A 19,862-nucleotide genomic window follows, 5' to 3' on the forward strand; every position below is an offset into this window, starting at 1 on the left:
CAGAACACGCAGTTACAGTAAGGCTATGAAGGGTAAGAAGTCTGTAAATCAAATGTACACCATTACAATCTGACCTGTGCTCTTTACTGATATGCCTCTAGTCCCCAAGACAGGGCACAATAGTATGGTAAATGGAACCAAAATGTAAAGCAAATATCAGCACAGTCTGTGCAAATGTGTATAGTTGACAGGTGTGCCCCCCCCCCCCATAAACCAACAGAAATGCAGTAACATGTACAGTATGTTTGCAGAGCTATAGCAGCATAGCACATATTGACAGGGCTGTACCAATACACTTGAAAACATGTTGTCTGTCCACAATATGCAGGGGTCAATGAGCTATGTGTATGAGTGGTTAATATTGTCAGGATCTGACCAGCATGTTCTACTGGCAGTTGTCTCATAGTGCCCTAGGTACAATGCTGTCTTTGACAGGGTCATGTGCAGATAACGTCAGTGCTATCTGTTATGTATGTCAGTGACACCCACTGCTCTGCCACTGACATACCTGGAAGTCACACTGTTATGTGGAATATACTACACATATAATGGACATCTTGAAGGATGTGTAGCTGAGGTGCCAATGCTTTTGTGAATCTATGTGCTTTTTGGTACTGTTGCCAGTGGTTATTCTCAATAATCCTTTTCTCTTATGTTTGATTTTTACATATAATGGACATTCTTGCACAGTAGAATGCACTCTGTACCCACACCCATAACTCCCAACCTCTGACAGCAAGATGTCTGGACAAGAGCAGAAATAAAAGTGGAACAAAGGTACAATGATAGACATGTGCTGTAAATATCACCTTTACATAAGTTCATAGGTTCATAGGTAGGTACTAGGCTATTGGCCCTAGGGCCTATACAAGCCTAGCCAAAAATGTACCCTGGCTTTCGCCACCCAAGAAAATTATTTTCCTGTGCCCCTGTCAAGCAGAACCACAGAAGTGATCCCCTGAGTGAATTTCCTATTACCCATCCAATCATCAAGATTTTTCTTGAAGAGTGCTAATGAGGAGCTCTGTTTGACATAGATAGGTAGTCTGTTCCAGAGTATGGGAAGTCTCTGGGACAGGAATCTATCCCTCCAGCATGTTCTCTTTATTGTGGTGACAAGGTTTAGGTCCCTAGAGCGTGTAGCTTGGAGGGATTGGGATTTTTTTAAGTGGAGCATGTCCAACAGCTCTGGGTTTGACATAGCTTTGTATGTTAGGCAGAGATCGCCTCTGATTAGGTGATATGCGACGGAGTAAAGCTGGAGTTTTTTGAGATGGTCTGCGTAAGGCATCTGTTTGAGGCCAGTAATTCTCTTTGTGAGGTATTTTTGTGGTCTTTCCAGTTGTTGTAGATGTCTTGTGAGGTACATACCAAAAGGGGCGTTGTACTCTATAATGGGTCTAATGAGTGATGAGTAGAGGGGAACAATGACCTCTTTTTTTCTGGATGAGAAACCTTTTGTGATGAGGTGTGTCACGCAGAAGGATTTCCTGACCACTTTGGCGATGTGATTATCAAAGGAGAGACTACTGTCTACCTGTGTCCCAAGGTCTCTTATCACACTTTCGGTGTTAAGTAGACTACCGTCTATGTGGTAGTTCATGGGTATAGAATTTTTACCAAAGGGGATGACAATGCACTTTTTGGCATTGAGCTTGAGACCATGTCTTTGACACCAGGCATCTGTCTCAGTGAGGCCCTTTTGTAGGATGTCCACATTATTAGGAGTTTCAATTATGGCTGTAAGTAAACTTACATTTACACCAGCTACACTACGCTGGTTGACAAAAAACAGTTACTACATAATTTAAGTTTACAAAAATTATTTTAACAGTACTTTCCCATAGAAAAATACCCTGCCTGTCTTGGTACTCAAACCGGGCTATAACCCCTACAGTATCTTGGCTTGGAAATTTCACCTGTATATTTGTATTTATCTCCTATGGGATGTTTAAGCCACGGTAAGCGAAGGGCCATAATGAGCCACCCACATAGCTATGCTTAAACATTCCTTAGCCTAGAAAAAAATATATAATATTATTATTATATTATTATGTGATATAAATGTTTCTTGTGGTGTTCTGACAAGTCATTGAGGAGGAAATCGGGAAATATTGGCATTCATTTGGCTTTCAAGCTTCTATCCTTCATAGACTCCTGCTAATACATATCCTGCTTTCTATCAACTTTCTAACTGTGTGAGGGCAGTTTTTCAGAGGTGTCCCTATTTTATTGCTTTTCCCTCCATTATTTGTGCCTTTGTCCACATGGACTGCTGTCAGGGAATATTGGCATACATTTGCTTTCAGACCTCTATCCTTCGGTAATTCATGCTAATGCATGACCTGTTTTGTATCAACTTTCTAGATTTGTGGGGCAATATGTATGTTGTGTCCCTTTTGAGGGATTTATCCCCCATTATTTGTGCGTTTGCACACATTTCCTGCTTTAGCAAGTTGCAGAGGTGTTGTACAGCAGTTTTACAATGCAGGGTGTGTGTGACAGAAACTGTCAAACACACCCTGCATAGCTTTCCTAATACCGTGTTTATTTCAGTGTCCACGGACACTGAAATACTGCCATAATGTTAGAGTAATTCTCTAATACTATGCCAGATCCTATTAGAAAGTGCTGTATGGCACTTTCTGAGTGCAGGGGGTGTGTTCAATTTCAGTGCACTACATGAACACACCCCCTGCACTTATTCACAGTTTGTGTCCGTATAAGTTGAACAGCAGCGGGTCTTCATGAATATGCAAGGCATGCTGCTGTGCTATACGGATACGAATCACTCCGTGCAAGAATAGTGCTATTCTTGCATGGAGGTTATTGAATCCCAGGGCATGTTTTAGATCTGATTTGGCTACAGCTGATTTCCAAGATTTGTGATTGGATGCACAGTGTTTTTAACTATGGGGAAGTGTGTGTTATGGTAGATCTAAAGAAGGGCAACTGCCCAAAACTGCTTATCGTTATTTTGATTTTTTATTAAAGTTTTTACTTACCTACTAGTCTTGGTGGTTCGACTTGGTTGCTTGATACTTTTGAAAAGAAGCAGTGGCATCTTTTACATCCACTCTGGTACCACCAACTCAGGCATGTAACATCTCATGTGAAGGATGACACACTCAGGAGTACAGCACTCCCCATCATGCTGCACTTTAGTATCAACAATTCATTTCCCTGGTTTGGGAATAAAATCTACAACCTTATGCACCAAAGGTAAGTGTGGCAGTTGTGCTACTGACACTGCAATATGTCAGTATGGATATGGAAAAGGTCTATCAGAGTGGGATCCAAAAATGCCTTGCATGCCAGGCATGGACTGCCTCTCAGCAGTCTGGAGGAAAAAGAATATACAGATAGTGCTTTGAGATGATCTGCATAGGACATGCCCTGTATTCTTTTTGTGAGGAACCTCTGTGGACATTCCAGATGTTGCATGTACCTTGTCAGGTACCTACCAGAGGGGTTTTGTACTCAATGATGGGCCTGAAGATGGCCAGATACAGTGGAATTATGACTTCTATGGACCTATGGACCTACATACCATGCCATTGAGCAACATAGAATGATTTCCTTACTACTTTAGACACATATTGGTCAAAAGCATACCCAAATCCCTGACTATTGGTTCTACTCTTAAGGGTGTGCTATCAATGAGGTAATTTCTAGGGTAGCTAATCATCCAGAGGGTACTATTACAAACGTCTTGAGTTTAAGTCATAGGTTTGGCACCAGTGATTTATTTATTTTATTTATTTTATATTTGTTAACCTGGTAGTGTCTGGCTGGGCAAGTAGCCCATTTTCAGCAGAGACCTAGGGGAGAAAAGCTCCATAAGAACAGTATAAAAAGATTACAAACATTTTTCAAAGATTGACAAAGAATATATAAAACATTTAACAGTTGCCTACAATACTATTTACAAAAAAAAAAAAAAAAAGATAATGTAAAACAGAAAACATTACATTCCCTAAAACTTACTACAGACAGTAATATGAAACTCATTAGATACATAACTAAAATAAACCACTGTGGTATTATCATTTGGTAGAAGTAAGACAAGGAGAAAAATAGCGGAAAAGAAACATTTGATTGATGGGATGAGAAACTAGCCAGGAATATTACAGGAGCATAGCCATTGTTGAGTAAGGTATCCATTTAGGAGTTGTTTGAGGCTATGACTGTGTGTTTTTTATTTGTCTGTGTTAGTCCTTCTTGTAAGATGTTAGTGCCTTGGGGGATTCTATGACTGCTCTTTGCTTGAAATCATCTGCAAACTCGGTCAGCCTGAAGCCCATCATACTGGTCTAGACCTCTAAGAAGTAGATGCCAAAAAGGAGCAGACCCAGCACAGGGGGACGGCACTAGTGATCAGCCTCTTTGCGGAGGTTGCCTCCACTATTCCTGGGTCCTGTCTGGGAGCCAACTGGCTATCCAGCATGTAACATAGGGGTTTATGTCTATATCCATGATTTTGTTTACAATGCCCAAGCAGAGTCTTGTATGGAGTTTCTTAACCAAGTCAAAATAGGCAGTGTGTATTGTTTTGCCCTCATCTACTGTACTGGTGACTTTCTCAAAAACATCCAGCATGGTGGGTAAGCATAATCTGCCCTTTATGAAGGCAAACTTGAGTGGATCCAGTGGGGTTTGAAGGTTTGCTATGTCCTTAGTAGTCATTCCCATGATAATTCTTTCCATGGCTTTGCACATGAGACTAGTCAGAGTTATGGTTCTGTAGATCCTGGGGTCCATTTACAGTATCATCTTGTGCAGAGGGATGACCATTTGTTTATCAGTGTGGCACAAAGCCTGTCTGGAGGCTATGGTTAAAAAGTTACACCACTGATCTTGATAGGTCTTGTTTCAGGCTATTTAGAAGGCACCCTAAGATGTTAACAGACCTCACTGATGCACTGTTTTCAGACTTTGTGAGTGCATGTAGGACCAGCTCCCTAGTGATAGTTGGAGAAGGGGGGGGGGTTATATTTCATGCTTTTATTTTCTGTGGGTTGGCAGAGGTAGATAGGGTGGAAAACTGGAGCTGACTTTTTGGCCAGCTGATTTGCTCAATTTTCTGGCTCCATTTATAATAAGTGCTGGACAGTGTGGTGTATCAGGGTTGCCAGATTTCCGGTAGGAACAAAAAAAATAGAAGGTCTCGAAGAAAAAAAAAAAAGGCATTAAAGAACTGAGCTAGCTCACTCTGCCTGCAATAAACACTGAGCTTCTCGTGTTTAATGCATTGCAGTTCGCATTAAACACGAGAAGCTCCGTGTTTAGCGCTTTTTGATTGGCCAGATATGGCATATGGGCCAATCAAAAGCTTCGGTTTTAACGCGAACGTTTAGCAATTTTTGATTGGCCGTATGCCAGGTATACGGGTCAATCAAAAACAAAGTGGAGGCTGGCCGGATGAACGAACCGCAGGCGGGACTCGGGATCAGGCTACTGATCTCGGGACAGTCCCGCCCAAATAGGGACGTCTGGCAACCCAGGGTGTAATGCCTTTTAGGTTTTGGACATAGCTGAAGAAGATCATGTGGTTGTCCTTTGCCTGAGTGACTTTCTTTACCTCAGTTATGGATTTGGTAGACTGAATTTGCCTTCTTAATTGTTTGTTTAGCTTGAGGAAAGTGCTTTATCATGCTGTGTGCAGCACTTCCTAATCTTTGTGATGACTTTTTTCTTTTGTTGTGCAACCTGTTTATGTTTGCATTCCAACTAGGAGTTTTTTTTTTTTATTAGTTCTGGGATGACTTCTGGTAGGCACAGCTGTCTCTATGCATTTCTTCACGCTTGCAGAAGATTTATGTGAATAATTCTACAAATGCATCTGTGTTATCAGGGCTTGGTGGGATTTGAAATTTTGACAGGGTGTCACTTAGTAGTAGGAAATTTTCCTTAGAATAGTTCATAAATGCTATGGGATATACCTGGATCATACGACTGATTTTTACTATGAAGGATACAGAGTTGTGGTCTGACCTTAGCAAACAGGACACTACACTAAATATTGTCAAAGTTTTTATTAGTATATTCTTTTACTGATTACACCAGATTTTTAAAACATGATGTTGTCTTCTCATAATGTGAAAGACATTGCATGGTAAAATAGATAGTTAAGATAAAATAATCATATCATAGATTTCAGGAGTGAAAATTTAATTTAATACATATTTAAACAGCTACGTATTCATCTGATTTGATTTTTATATCAAATAAATATTCCAGAAAAAAATATATTTTGTTGTGGAATTCAGGACTGGACAACATTAATTTCTATGAAGGTCATAAATAATTTGCAAACTGTTATGATTAGTTCATTGTACATTAAATAACTTTGAGTATTGTATAGATTAGTGAAGGCTAAGACTAAAACAGGTAGGCATTGCACATACAGAGCAGATGGAAGATGAAAATGGATGCAGCAATAACTGTGAAGTCTGACTAGAGGTCGAATTTAATGAAGACTTTGGGAACACATGCAAACATATCTTCAGAACTCACTTTTTTCCATACAGCTGAGCCAGCATTTATCTTGCTGGCCTTGGCTGCTTTATGCAGAAATTAACATAACACTAAAATGACATTTTTCCATTTCATACTCCAAATAAGAGCACTCCAGCACTACCAGGCTACAACTCATACCATACATTTTGGCCACAAACCTGGACCAAAATACAAAAGGTGGGGGAGTATCCATATTCATTAAGGATACCCACACCTCCAGGTTAGTGGCACAGAATGATGCTTCAGAGATCATCCACAAGCAACTAACAACGGGCAAAACTGCTATTCAAATTATAGCTTGCTACAGATCACCCACCATGTCCCAGGACTCTCACTCTGCATTCCTGGAAACACTTGGAAACATAAAGGTCCTACCAAGCACCTTGATATTGGGTGATTTCAATTACCAAACATTAACTGGGAGAACTACCCAAGTACATACTCCCTTGCCCAACATTTCCTAGAATTTATAAACTCAAATGCCCTGGATCAACTGGTCAACACCACCACCAGCGGTGACAACATATTGGACCTGGTCATCACCAACATGGGCGACCAGTGTTCCACATCAGACGTCAACCCCTCATTGGTTAGATCTGACAATAAACTAATCACTCTGGCTATCCACATTCCGCCACCACCCCCAGTCAAAGAAACCACCGTGAAAACCTTTTCAAAAGAAAACTTCACATTACTTAAGTCCTAGGTGGGAAGTTTCAAAGCCCCCATGCTAAAGGATAATGCTGTCCACACTGCAAAATCCTTTACCAATGCACTCTACAGGCACCTACAAGAATGCATGGATCGTGCTATCCCAAACAAAACTAAGACTCACTCTTCCAAGAAAAGGAAACCAGTCTGGTGGACCCCTGCCATAAACAAGCTATACAATAGAAGGAGGAAACTAGTACAGAAAAGAGTAAAATTCCAAGAAGGGAAGACATCCCTGATCAGTATCAGCAAGAAACTACATTCCCTCATAAAATCATCCAAGGCTAACTTTGAAAGGAAAATTGCCATGGACTCCAAAGATAACCACAAGGCATTCTTTAGCTATGTCAATAATGGAATTCTCAGATATGCTCGGAGTTAGTGCAGGATGGCACAAAATACACTGAACTGACCGATATAGCCATCATCCTGGCAGACACGTTCAATGCAAACTTCATCCCCTCTCACCCCCTAATTGGGTCCATAACTATACCAGAAGAATGTAGGGCTCCTGAAATCACAGACACTCAGGTTAAAACAACCCTCTCCAGAGCCAAAAACACAGCATTAATGGGACTGGATGGTGTCCCAGGCTGTGTCCTACATGAGCTCAAAGATGAACTAACTCCTCACCTAAATACACTGTTTAAACTCAGCCTCTCCACAGGCTATGTGCCCACAGAGTGGCGCACAGCAACGGTTATTCTGCTCCACAAAGGTGGAGCCACAACAGACTCTGGGAACTATCGACCTATAAGCCTGACTAGCTTGGTCTGCAATGTTATGGAGCACATCATCATGGATTTCATTAACAGAGACATTGGGAACCTCCCAACACTGGACCCTACCCAAATTGGCTTTGTTAAGGCCAGATCATGCCTCCTAAACCTGCTGGACTTCTTTGAAACAGTTACCAAGGCTATAGATGAGGGAAGGGTGGTCCAAACAGCCTACCTAGACCTCGCAAAGGTCTTCGACACCATTCCCCACTCAGGTATTATAGACAAGCTCACCAGCCTGAACATAAACCCCTACATCACAAGATGGGTTGCCAAATGGCTCACCGACAGAACCCACATGGTAAGAGTTGTGGGAGATAGGTCTGACTCTAAACCGGTTACAAGTAGCGTTCCCCAGGGCTCAGTCCTAGGAACCTTCCTGTTCGGCAAGCACAGCCAGACTATGGCTGACCAAATTCACAGACGACAGCAAACTAGGGGCTATAATTGACTCTCCGGCTGACACAGACATCCTCCAAAAGGGTCTCACTGAGACAGATACCTGGTGTCAAAACCATGGCCTCAAGCTAAATGCCAAAAAGTGCATAGTCATCCCATTTGGAAAAAACAAAGTACCCACAAATTATCACATAGGTGGTAGTCCCCTAAATACGGAAGATGTAATAAGGGATCTGGGGACCCAAGTAGATATTAACCTCTCCTTTGATAATCACATTGCCAAAGTGGTTAGAAAATCCTTCTATGTGGCCCACCTAATCACAAAAGGGTTTGCATCCAGTTCGAAAGAGGTCATTGGGCCTCTATATGCATAAATAATCAGACCCATCATAGAGTACAATGCCCCATTTGGGATGTACCTTATAAGACACCTGCAACAACTGGAAAGACCGCAGAAATACCTCACCAAGAGGATCACGGGCGTCAAGCAGATGCCCTATGCAGCTCGACTGAAGAAACTCCAACTGTTCTCGGTTGCATACCACCTACTCAGAGGCAATCTCTGCCTGACATACAAGGCCATGTCCAACCCAGAATTGATGGACATGCTCCACCTAAAGAAAACCATATCCCCTCGAGCCACATGCTACAGGAATCTAAACCTCACCACAACAATAAATAGGACGTGCTGGAGGGATAGATTCCTGTCCCAGAGACTTTCCATGCTCTGGAACAAGATTCCAATCTACATTAGGCAGAGCTCCTTGCTATCCCTCTTCAAGAGAAACCTTGACAAGTGGATGGGAAACAGAAAGTTTACCCCAGGGATCACTTCAATGGCTCTGCTGGACAAAGGCACAGGGAACTAATCTAAGGGGGCGGTGAAAGCCAACACATTCCGGCTAGGCTTATAAATGCCTTCAGGCAGATAGCCTAGTACCTACCTATGAACCTATGAACCTATAAAACTCCCTCAAAATCCGCAGTTATGTCAGTCCACTTTATATGCTACCTAAAAATGCCAATGTCCCACCATCCATGCACTTAGACCCTCAGAAAGGGCATCTATTTCCAATAGTAACCTGAACCATTACCACATCTCAGCCATAACTGTAAAGTTTAACTATAATGATTTTGATAAAGTATAATTTGTAGAAAGGTTGGATCTGTCCCAAATAGTAACACCTATTTTACCTACTTCAAAGCCTAAAGGCAGAGTTTACAGTTAAAGTTGGTTTAGGATCTAACTTTTCCTTAGCTTAGGTTCATAGGTTCATAGGTTTATACTAGGCTATCTGCCCTAAGGCATTTATAAACCTAGCCCAAAGTTTTGTGGCTTACGCCACCCCTTATGTTAAAAAATACTGTGCCCATTAGTTTGTTGTGCCTCTGTCCAGCAATGACACAGAGATGATTCCCGGGGTAAGCCTACGATCTCCCATCCACCGGTCAAGATTTCTCTTGAACAGAGCCAGAGAGGTGCTCTGCCTCACATGGACCGAGATTTTATTCCACAGCATAGGGAGTCTCTGGGTGACAAATCTATCCCTCCAGCATGTCCTATTTATATCCATGCTAAGGTTTAAGTCGCTTGCTCTAGTGGATCTGGTAGATTTGGATTTTTTGAGGTGGAGCATGTCCATTAATTCCGGGTTGGACATGGCCTTGTATGTCAGGCACAGGTCACCTCTGAGCAGGCGGTATGCTTAACTGAATAGAGCTGGAGTTTCTTCAGTCTGGCAGCATATGACAGATTTTGGAGTCCCTTTATCCTTTTGGTGAGAAACTTTTGGGGTCTCTCCAATTGCTGCAGGTGTCGGGTGAGATACATCCCGAATGGGGCATTGTACTGATCATTGGTCTGATAAGTGAAGAGTACAGGGAACAATGACCTCACTTGATCTGGATGTGAATCCCTTCATGATCAGGTGGGCAATGTAGAAGGTCTTTCTAACCACTTTAGCAATGTGAGTGTCAAAAGAAAGGCCACTGTCAACCTGGGTCCCCAGGTCCCTGATAACCTCTTCTGTGCTTAATGGATTGCCACCTATATGGTAGCTTGGGGTTACCTTGTTTTTCCCCAAGGGTATGACTATACATTTTTTGGCATTTAACTTCAGGCCATGGCTCTGGCACCAGTTCTCAGTTTCTGTGAGACCCTCTGAAGGATATCTGTGTCCGATGTACTTTCCACTATGGCGCGCAGTTTGCAGTCATCTGCAAACTTTGTCAGCCATAGTCCTCCTATGTTTGCCTGTACTTCTGAGAAGTAGATGCTGAACAACAGGGGGCCAAGGACTGAGCCCTGTGGGACACCACTTGTGACCGCTTGGAGTCTGGCATGGCGCCAGCAACTCTAACCCTGTGGGTTCTGTCCTTTAGCGTTTGCAACACATCTTGTGACATATGGGTTTACATTTAAGCTGGTAAGTTTCTTTATAATACGCGAGTGGGGTATTGTGTCAAAAGCTTTGCAAGGTCAAGGTAGGCTGTATGGACTGCCTTTCCTCATCAATGGCCTTGGTGACTGTTTCAAGAAGTCGACCAAGTTCAAAAGGCATGATCTGCCCTTGACAAAGCCAAACTGGTCGGGTCCAATGTCTGCAAGTCCGCTATGTCTTTGTTTATGAGTTCCATTATGATCCTCTCCATAGCTTTGCAGACAAGGCTTGTTGCTTATGGGCGGTAATTACCAGGGTCCGTAGAGGTACCGCCTTTGTGGAGTGGGACCACAGTTGCTGTACGCCACTCCTGGGCACGATCCTGTGGTAAGGCTAAGATTAAACAGCTGCCTTATATGCGGGTTTAGTTCTCGTTGAGTTCTGTAGCACCCAGCCGGGGCCACCATCCGATCCCATTGATGCTGTGTTTTTAGTTTAGAGAGAGCAGCTTTACCTGCGCATTTAAGATGTCTGGGAGGCTACACTCCACTGGGATAGTTATCTCTCCTTTGGGGGAGGGGTGAAGTTTGCACTGAACCCGTCTGCCAGTATGTTGGCAATGTCTGTGGGTTCAGTGATTTTGTATCATTTTGGACTAATTCTGCATATCTGGGAGTTTCCACCCAGGTTTCTAAATATAGCTGAAGAAGGCTTAATGATTATCTTTTGAATCTATTGCAATTTTTCTCTCAAAGTTGGCCTTGGATGATTTTATGAGTGCTCAGATTTTTTACTAATAATGATCAAGGGTGTCTTCTCTTTTATGGATTTTGCTCTATCATGTAACAGCTTTCTCCTCTTATTGTAAAGTTTGTTTATGGCTGGGGTCCACCAGACTGGACGCTTGCCCTTGGTGGAAAGAGTCTTGGTTTTATTAGGGATGGCCTGATGCAGGCAGTCCCGGACGTGTTCGGAGAAGGCATTTGAACGGACTTGCGCAGCGTGGCTTGTTTTTACCACTGGCTCGGCGGCCTTGAAGGATACCACACCAGTCTTGAGTAGTGTGAAGTTTGCTTTAGAGAAGTTCTTCACTGTGGTCTTTTTGTTTGGGGTGGGGCGGATGTGGATTTCCAGTGAGATAAGTTTGTGATCTGATCTCACCAATGAGGGATATACTTCCGGTGTGGAGCATTTTGTCCCCATGTTTGTGATGATGAGATCTAGTATATTTTCTCCTCTTATGGGAATGGTGACTAGTTGTTCCATGGCATTTGAATTTATGAACTCCAGGAACCTTTGGGCTAGAAAGTTGGGGCTTGAGTAATGTTCCCAGTCTATATTCGGGTAGTTGAAGTCACCCAATATAATGGTGTTTGGAGATACATTTATATCCTCCAGTGTCTTCAGGAAGGCTGTGTGGGGTTTCTGAGTTTGAGAAGGTAGCCTGTAGCATGCTACAAATTGTAGAGCAGTTTTGCCTATGGTTAATTGCACCTGGATGGTTTCCGATGCCAGGCGTTGCCACCAACCTGGAGGTGTGGGTATCCTTGATGAATATGGATACACCCCCTCCTTTTGTGGTGTGGTATGGGTTTTGGGGCCGGAACGCATGATATGAGGTAAAACCTGATAGTGCCAGGGTGCTCTCAGGAGCCTTGAACCAGGTTTCAGTCACAGCACAGACATCAATGTTCTCCATACTGAGAAGAGCCTCGAGTGTGTGCATTTTGAGATTTAGACTTCTGGCATTGAGCAGCATTACCCTTAGTTTCTTCCCATTTTTGTTTTCTAGGGTGGTAGATTTAGAATTTGAGCCTTGCCTAAAAAGGCACTATGGGGTGGCAAGAGCCTTAGCCAATATCCGAATCCCAGGGTGACAGGTGCAAGCCGTCCCTTATGAGCAGCGTGGCTTGTCAAGCATGTCATCCCAGGCAGACAGACACTGGATCCCCTTTGAATGACACCAGAAATTAAGCCAATTGTTAAAGCTGATCATCTTGTCTCTATGTTGTGGCATCATTCTTGGTGAAGGAAGGATACTGCTCAGGGTCAGGGTCATACCTGCCTGGGCTACATAATCAGAGAGCTCCTCTATGTCTCTTTTCATGTAGTCCAGGGAGGTACGTCTCAGGTCGTTACACACCAGCATGGACAATGACTGTGTCATATTTGTACTTGCTGTGGAGTGACCCGAGTGCTTGTGTTATGTGGCGGATTCTAGCGCCCGATAGGCAGCTTACTGTTACCCTCTCCTTGTTCAGCCTGGTGAGTGGGACGTCAGTGTGTCTGACTATGGAGACACCTATGACAAGTATGTTTGGTGTTGTATTTGGCCTTAAGGGCTGTGACTGCTTTGCACACTGATTTTGTGGTTTATGTGTTGCCTGGGGTGTGTCATGAGGTGGCAGTTGCTTGGATGTCTGCTTTGGAGGCCTCTGCTGTTTAGGTAAATTTTTGCTCAGAGCCTCAGAGTATGACTTTGTGTGTTTATGTGTTTGATTCATTGTTGTGATAGCTTTATGTGAGACTGGTTTTGTGGTGTGTGTAGTTGCCTTCTCCTCCTGTCTGGTCTTGCCAGTCCTGAGTTGAGAGAGCTCAGCCTCCAGTTTGGCTAAATAGCTGCATCTCTCGCAAGTATTTGTGTTATGTGGGAGCTATAAGTACAAAAAGGCAAACTTTAATTTAACAGGTAAATATGTGATAAGATAATCCTTTTAATATCTTTTTTGTGGGAGTTATATGTTCAACTGTTAATAGCAATAAATTTTCATCTTCGGAAAAAAGAAAATGGTTGAACAGCATTCTTTCTCAGATGTACAAATCTGCTGTCAGAAAATGTCAAAATCCATAAATATGAAATTTGCATTTTATCTGGTGAATGCACAGCTGTCTGTGATACATATGTGGGTGGGTGCCCCCCAACATCCAAATCTTTTAAATTATTAGCATTTTATTGAGAAAAGGAAGATATGTTTTTGCAAAAAAACACAAACATCTTTTTAATTTCAGTGCATTCATTTTTGAGACTTGGTACTTAAATTACTATGATTCAATCACTTATGCTTTTGCATAAAAAATCTCCCATTAAACGATTGTTCTGAATTTGTCCTTTTGACTGATGAAGTTAATTAGATTCTGGTTTCTCTTTACTATCTAATAAATGTGACTACAATACATTACTTCATTTCAAATCAACATTATGTTCCTTCATTAGAAACTGTCTTAGATGTAACCTTTTTGTCAGTAGGCTCCCTCAAAGATTTCATCTATTTATGCCTCTGTAAAAAAAAAAAAAATATATATATATATATATATATATATATATATATATGTGTGTGTGTGTGTGTGTGTGTGTGTGTGTTTGCTTGTTAAGTATGCACATTCTTAATTCATGATTTGCTATAATTAATATGTTTACTAGATCATATCACTTACTCATTCACTTTTCTTCCACTTTTCCTGGAGAGTGTTACAGTGACAGCAAATTAAGGAAGACACACTGGACATTCCTTTCCCAGACTGTTCTTAAAACTCCCAAGCACTTCCAGGAAGAACAGGTTCTATAGCATCAGAAGCATATCCTGAGCCTGTCCAATGACCTCTTTATACTAGGCTTGACCAGACATAACTCCAAAGAAGGCAACCTAGTGTATCCTATGTGAGCATCTGCATTAGATACTTAAACCATCTCATCTGACTCTGCTTTGGACAATGAAATAACTCGTATTTTCTTAGCTTCTTGGGGATCATTGGATTACTTATCCTGTCACAGACATTAGGCCATGTGGCCATGCAGAAAATTTCCATTCCTTACTTTTACTTAGTTTCAGGTTCTAATTTTACTGTGCACACTATAGCCAAGCCATAATCTTACCTTATGTCACATACTCTGATATGTGCATGAGAGAGCACTGCTGTGTTTCACTGCAACACTGCAATGTCTGCTCCAAATCCTCTATCAACTTCAACCTCTCCCTCCAAGGTAACAGGTAACACCAAGTCAGAGAAAATAGAATCACATAAAAATGTTTTGCTCTTTCTCTACCTTGTTGCAATCAGACTTGTGACACCTGTGCCCTGGCCCAGCAATCAAGGAGCCTCAGTCCTCACCACTAACAACAGAGAGGGCATCTCATATATGAAGGAAAGGAAAACAAATATACACAGTAAAGTACAATTTCCCTTAAGAGCACACAGAGCTCACATTCAGTCTGGGACTGGTTGCTCCCTTGCTCTCCAGGTCCCCAATAAGACCCCCCACTGGCACAGATATAGGGTCCAGATCTCAGCATAGCTAGGCAAGCTAAAACCTCCAGTACCCTCTCTGTCCAACCAGTGCTTTGTGTCTCTGCCCAAGTAGTTGACACACACACACACACACACACTTTGAGATAAGAGTTTATACAACCACACAGACACTCCTGGGAAAAGGCTGACACAGGTTCTCCAGCTGTGCCCCTATTACCCAGACTATATGGTAGTACCACTTGCCACTACCCAGCTAATAATTACCAGCTACTCAAAGGCCCTTAAAAGGGTGTCAAATTATTACTGTACAATATTATTATCCAATTGGGAAGTGTGACTAACCAGTCAAGGCTTATTAGAGTGGCCTTGTACAGTAATCACTATAAATCTGCAATGTACTCTAGAGATTAAATTATCTCTACACAAAACAGCCACAGTTGAAAGGGTTTAAAAATATTTAATAACAAATACTAAAAACACAAGGCAATACTACTACAACACAGTGCTAGTCAAGAGTTCAGAGATCACAGAGAAATACTTAAAATAACACAGTAGTAAAGTTTTGACATCACAAAAAAACACTTAGTCTAAACGTTCTAGTTTCTAGCTATTTCTAAGAGAAAACACACATTAAAATACTATTTACATCTAGAGGAAGGCAGGGTGCTGTGAGTTGGATGGTCAAGACTAAAATCCTCAATGCCTTCTGATTTTCTCTGTTTAAATTGCTATCTTCAGTCCTGATTCCCATTACATAATTGTCACACTTTTCTGGGGTTCCCATGCCAACAGATTACATTATTTTGATTTAGTTCCCAGGCTAACAGAAACTGCATTTACATTATTTACACCTGGGCAGAAACCAGAGCAATAAAGAACATTTCACATGTAAACTCTAATAATTATTCCTTAAGTTAAAACAATAGAAAGAATGTGCTAGTCCAGATGGAAGGACTCCAAATCTTTAACTTCAAAGGACAGACATGAAATAATTTTAACTTCAAAGGATGAACATGAAATGCTTGACTTAGCTTTCTTTACAGCAGAAGGCAATGTTGTTACATTTCAACATTTCACAGTATTAAGAAAAGAAGTCTGTAGGTCAACATTCATATTTACAAATGACAGACGTATGTACAAATTTCTATTTGGCTAGGCTGGCAGCCTTTACCCATCTCTACCAGTCTTCAAAAGACTTTACAACAATATCAATATTTCAGACCCACACATATCACTGCATTAGATACCATGCAAACAAAAAAAAAACTGACAAATATAACATTGAGAAACTGGGCTTGAGCAAAAAGAAAAAGAAAATTCATAGAAATATAACAGCTTATGAAAAACCTGTACAGGACACTGTCTATTAAATTGCAGAATAAATATGAAATATTTATCCCCAAAAATGATTAGACATTAAACAGATATTAAAAGACTTACCCAGATATATTGTCTCAAATAACAAGTTACTCAAATGTATACCCTTTGCTTCCTTTGGCTTTGGCTCCAGAAAACCTGTAAACTTAAAGATTGTTTGGACAGCTATGTACCTTGATAAGACTAATTATGGTTTGAACAATTAAATGTCTTGGTAAAAATAACCATGATTTAGACACTTAAATGCCTTAGTAAGATTAAACATGGTTAATATAGCTAAATGCCTTGGTAAGACTAAAATATAGTAGTACAAATGGATCATAACCATTTGTAGTATAATTATGGCATTAACCAGTTTTAGGGTTGTGCCTAATGTGGAATTCAGGCTGAGATTCAAAGTGAATTTTAATTTCATAATGTTGAGATTTGTCTTTTTTATGAATTCTTACTGAGAGGATTAGCAATTAGTGTTAACTTTTTTTTATTAACCAGGAACCTTTCGTATATGGCTATTTAAACACACAATGAGGTCACTGAGATGTTTTCCAATACACCTAAGTAATAGTAATGCTAAAGATGAAGATACCATGTACTGATACGTGACAGCATTCCATATCTCTCAACCTCTGAGTGCAAAACATCTGGACAAAGCCTAAAATAATGGGGAAACAAAGTATCAAAAATAGCTATAGATTTTAAATATTGTTTGTGGAAATTTATAACAATAACAGGATTTGCCTGAGTGTGGATTTTCTGAAGGATATGAAGTCGGAATTCAAATGTATGTCATTATTGACTTAAATTTTCAGTGATTTTTCAGAAAACCACACATTTATGAGGAATAGACCATAAATATGAGGTAATAATCTGTACATTGTGAGATAATCTGGATAATTGATTGGCATGGAACATACATTTTAGGAATGCTCACACTTAAAAGGAGTTTTAGTCACAAGTTAAGAGCATCTTGCACTCAAGCTGATGAGATAAGACGAGTATCTCAGGCTACCAGATGCCAATATGCCTAGTATTAGTTTGATAAAGTAATTATATCTGCCATGTATCAAAATGTTACTTTTGTATCCTAATGTGTGTGTAAGTGAACTTGCTTGTCAGCTGTCTTAAGTAACTGTCTGTGAACACCTGTGTTAGCTAAATTGTTCTGTAGGTACTCTTTAGTAAGCCCAGGATCTAGCTGTAAAGCAGCTGGTGACCAGATGTCTGAATTAGTAAACAGACAAACAGATAAACAAGTAAACAAATCGTGAGTATATCTATCCCAATTTCATGTCTTATAACTATTATGGGACAGCAAGGATATATATCACATAGTACTACGTTGTCCCGTTCGATTCTCAGCTAGAGCATCTACTGTGGAGACATGCGTGAATGGGCGTACCTTCATTGAAGGTTGTGCGTTAGGGCCGGCAACTCAGCACATAAAAATCAACTGCCAATCATTAGCAGACCGGAGCTCCGCTGTGGTGACCCCTAACCGGGAAAACCCGAAAGACACAACAACTGAAACTGCCTCAGTTTGCAGAAATGCTTATTTTCACACATGTACTCTTCTAGATGCAGTCCTTTATTTGGTAGATTAGCTATAAAAGAAAAATGAGAACTACATAGTTGCTGCATTAAAACTGGTATATTTCTTGCCAAGACTAGATAATTGACTGCAAAAAAATATATGTCATGATATATTACATAATGGATAGTTCTAGATAAATGGAGATCAGTTTTCACCATTCTAGTATAATTGCTACTTCTACGTCCACTTACGTGGATTCTGTAGTGGAACATCTTTAACCTGTGGTGCAGTAAATCAGTTTATTTTTGCTAATAATCATAGGTTTGACCTTGACAGGTACGGCCTCCTCTATGAAGCTATGAATGTGGCTGTACAGTGTTTTTGTATAGAGCACATCAGTATCAACTGGGTTTGGAGGGGCTTGGAAGTTTAATAACCTGTAATTTAGTTTGAAGTAATTGGCCTTAACAAAGTTCTTAACTGGTTTGGAATTTGATGACAGTTCTAGGTTAGTTTTAATGCTAAAGGAGATCATTTTGTGGCCAGATCTTTACAGGGAGGAGTTAAGGCATGGAAGGGAGCAGCATCCCCCCTCTTGTTCATGATTAGCAGGCCTAGGATATTTGTATCTCTAGTTAGGGAGCTAACTAGCTGTTCCAGGGTGTTTGCATTGATGAAATCCAAAATCCTCTGAGCAAGTGAATTATGGGTTGTATAAGTCTCTGAGTTTATGAAGGGATAGTCGATAATTAGTTGATAATAGTTGATAGTTGATCACCCATAAGTATGGCGTTAGGTTGCATGTTAAGAGATTCCAGTAGGTTTAGGTAGGAGATGTGGTTTTCCAGACTCATGTTAAGGGATGTGTAGCTAGCAAGGATATGATAGGGGCCACACCTATGGTTAGGTGGGCAAGGAGCAGCTCAAGAAAGTCATGTTGTTGGAACAGTGTAGCAGTGTACTTGTCCTTTATGAAGACTGAGACACCTCCTCCCTTTATTTTATCCTGAGCTGAGGGGGATCAAAATGTATGAAAGGTATTATAGCCTTTGATAGACAGGCTGCTCTCCGCAGGTCTGAACCACATTTATGTGACTGCACATATGTTTGTGCTCTCCAGGGTGAGGAGTGCTTCCAGGGAGTTAATTTCTTTTATTTAAACTTCTAGCATTGCGCAGCAGTACCTTTAGGTGGTCATGAGTGATTTTTGCTATGTTGGAGGGTTTGACAACTTGGCATGGCCTAAAAAAGGCACTATCGGGGTAGATAAAGGTTTTAGCAGTATCCAGAAGCCAAGTGGTAACAATGCAATACATCTCTGGCAAAACATTGTGGTTTGTCGATTATATCTCCCCAGGCTGACAGATATTTGACCCCCTTGTTGTGACACCAGAAATTATGCCAAGTGGCCATTATCACTGGTGAAGATAGGATGCTACTCAACGCTAAATTCATACCGCCTGGGACATATTCAGAGAGCTGAAAGAATTTTCCAAAGTTAAGCCCTCAGGCCAATCAGATAAACATACAATCAGCCTTCCACTAGCAGTTCCCAACTGGGATGGGTTCAATCACCCCTCTGCCCCCACCATGGTGTGGAATAAAACCTTGTTATTGTAAAATTAATGTGTTTTGAGCTCAAGTGCAGTAACAAATGCTTCACAATAAAAGGCAGAACTCTTGCAGTATTGGGAATCATTGAAAATAAGTTCACAAGCCCTGAGAAATGTTAAAAAAAAACTGTGTTATGACTATAAGCACAACTATTGCCAACTGTAGAAAAACTAGTTCTGTTGACAAAATTAATAGAGATTAACATAATTGAAAGTTATTATGACTCGTGAAACCTCTTGTAGTCTAGTGTGTAATCTTAAATACCTTCTGCCTCTTCTCTAATCATTAAAAATGTCCATGGCT

The sequence above is a fragment of the Protopterus annectens genome, chromosome 1.part1, assembly GCF_019279795.1.
Source record: "Protopterus annectens isolate FY-2018-M chromosome 1.part1, PAN1.0, whole genome shotgun sequence".
NCBI classification, from domain to species: Eukaryota; Metazoa; Chordata; order Ceratodontiformes; family Protopteridae; genus Protopterus; species Protopterus annectens.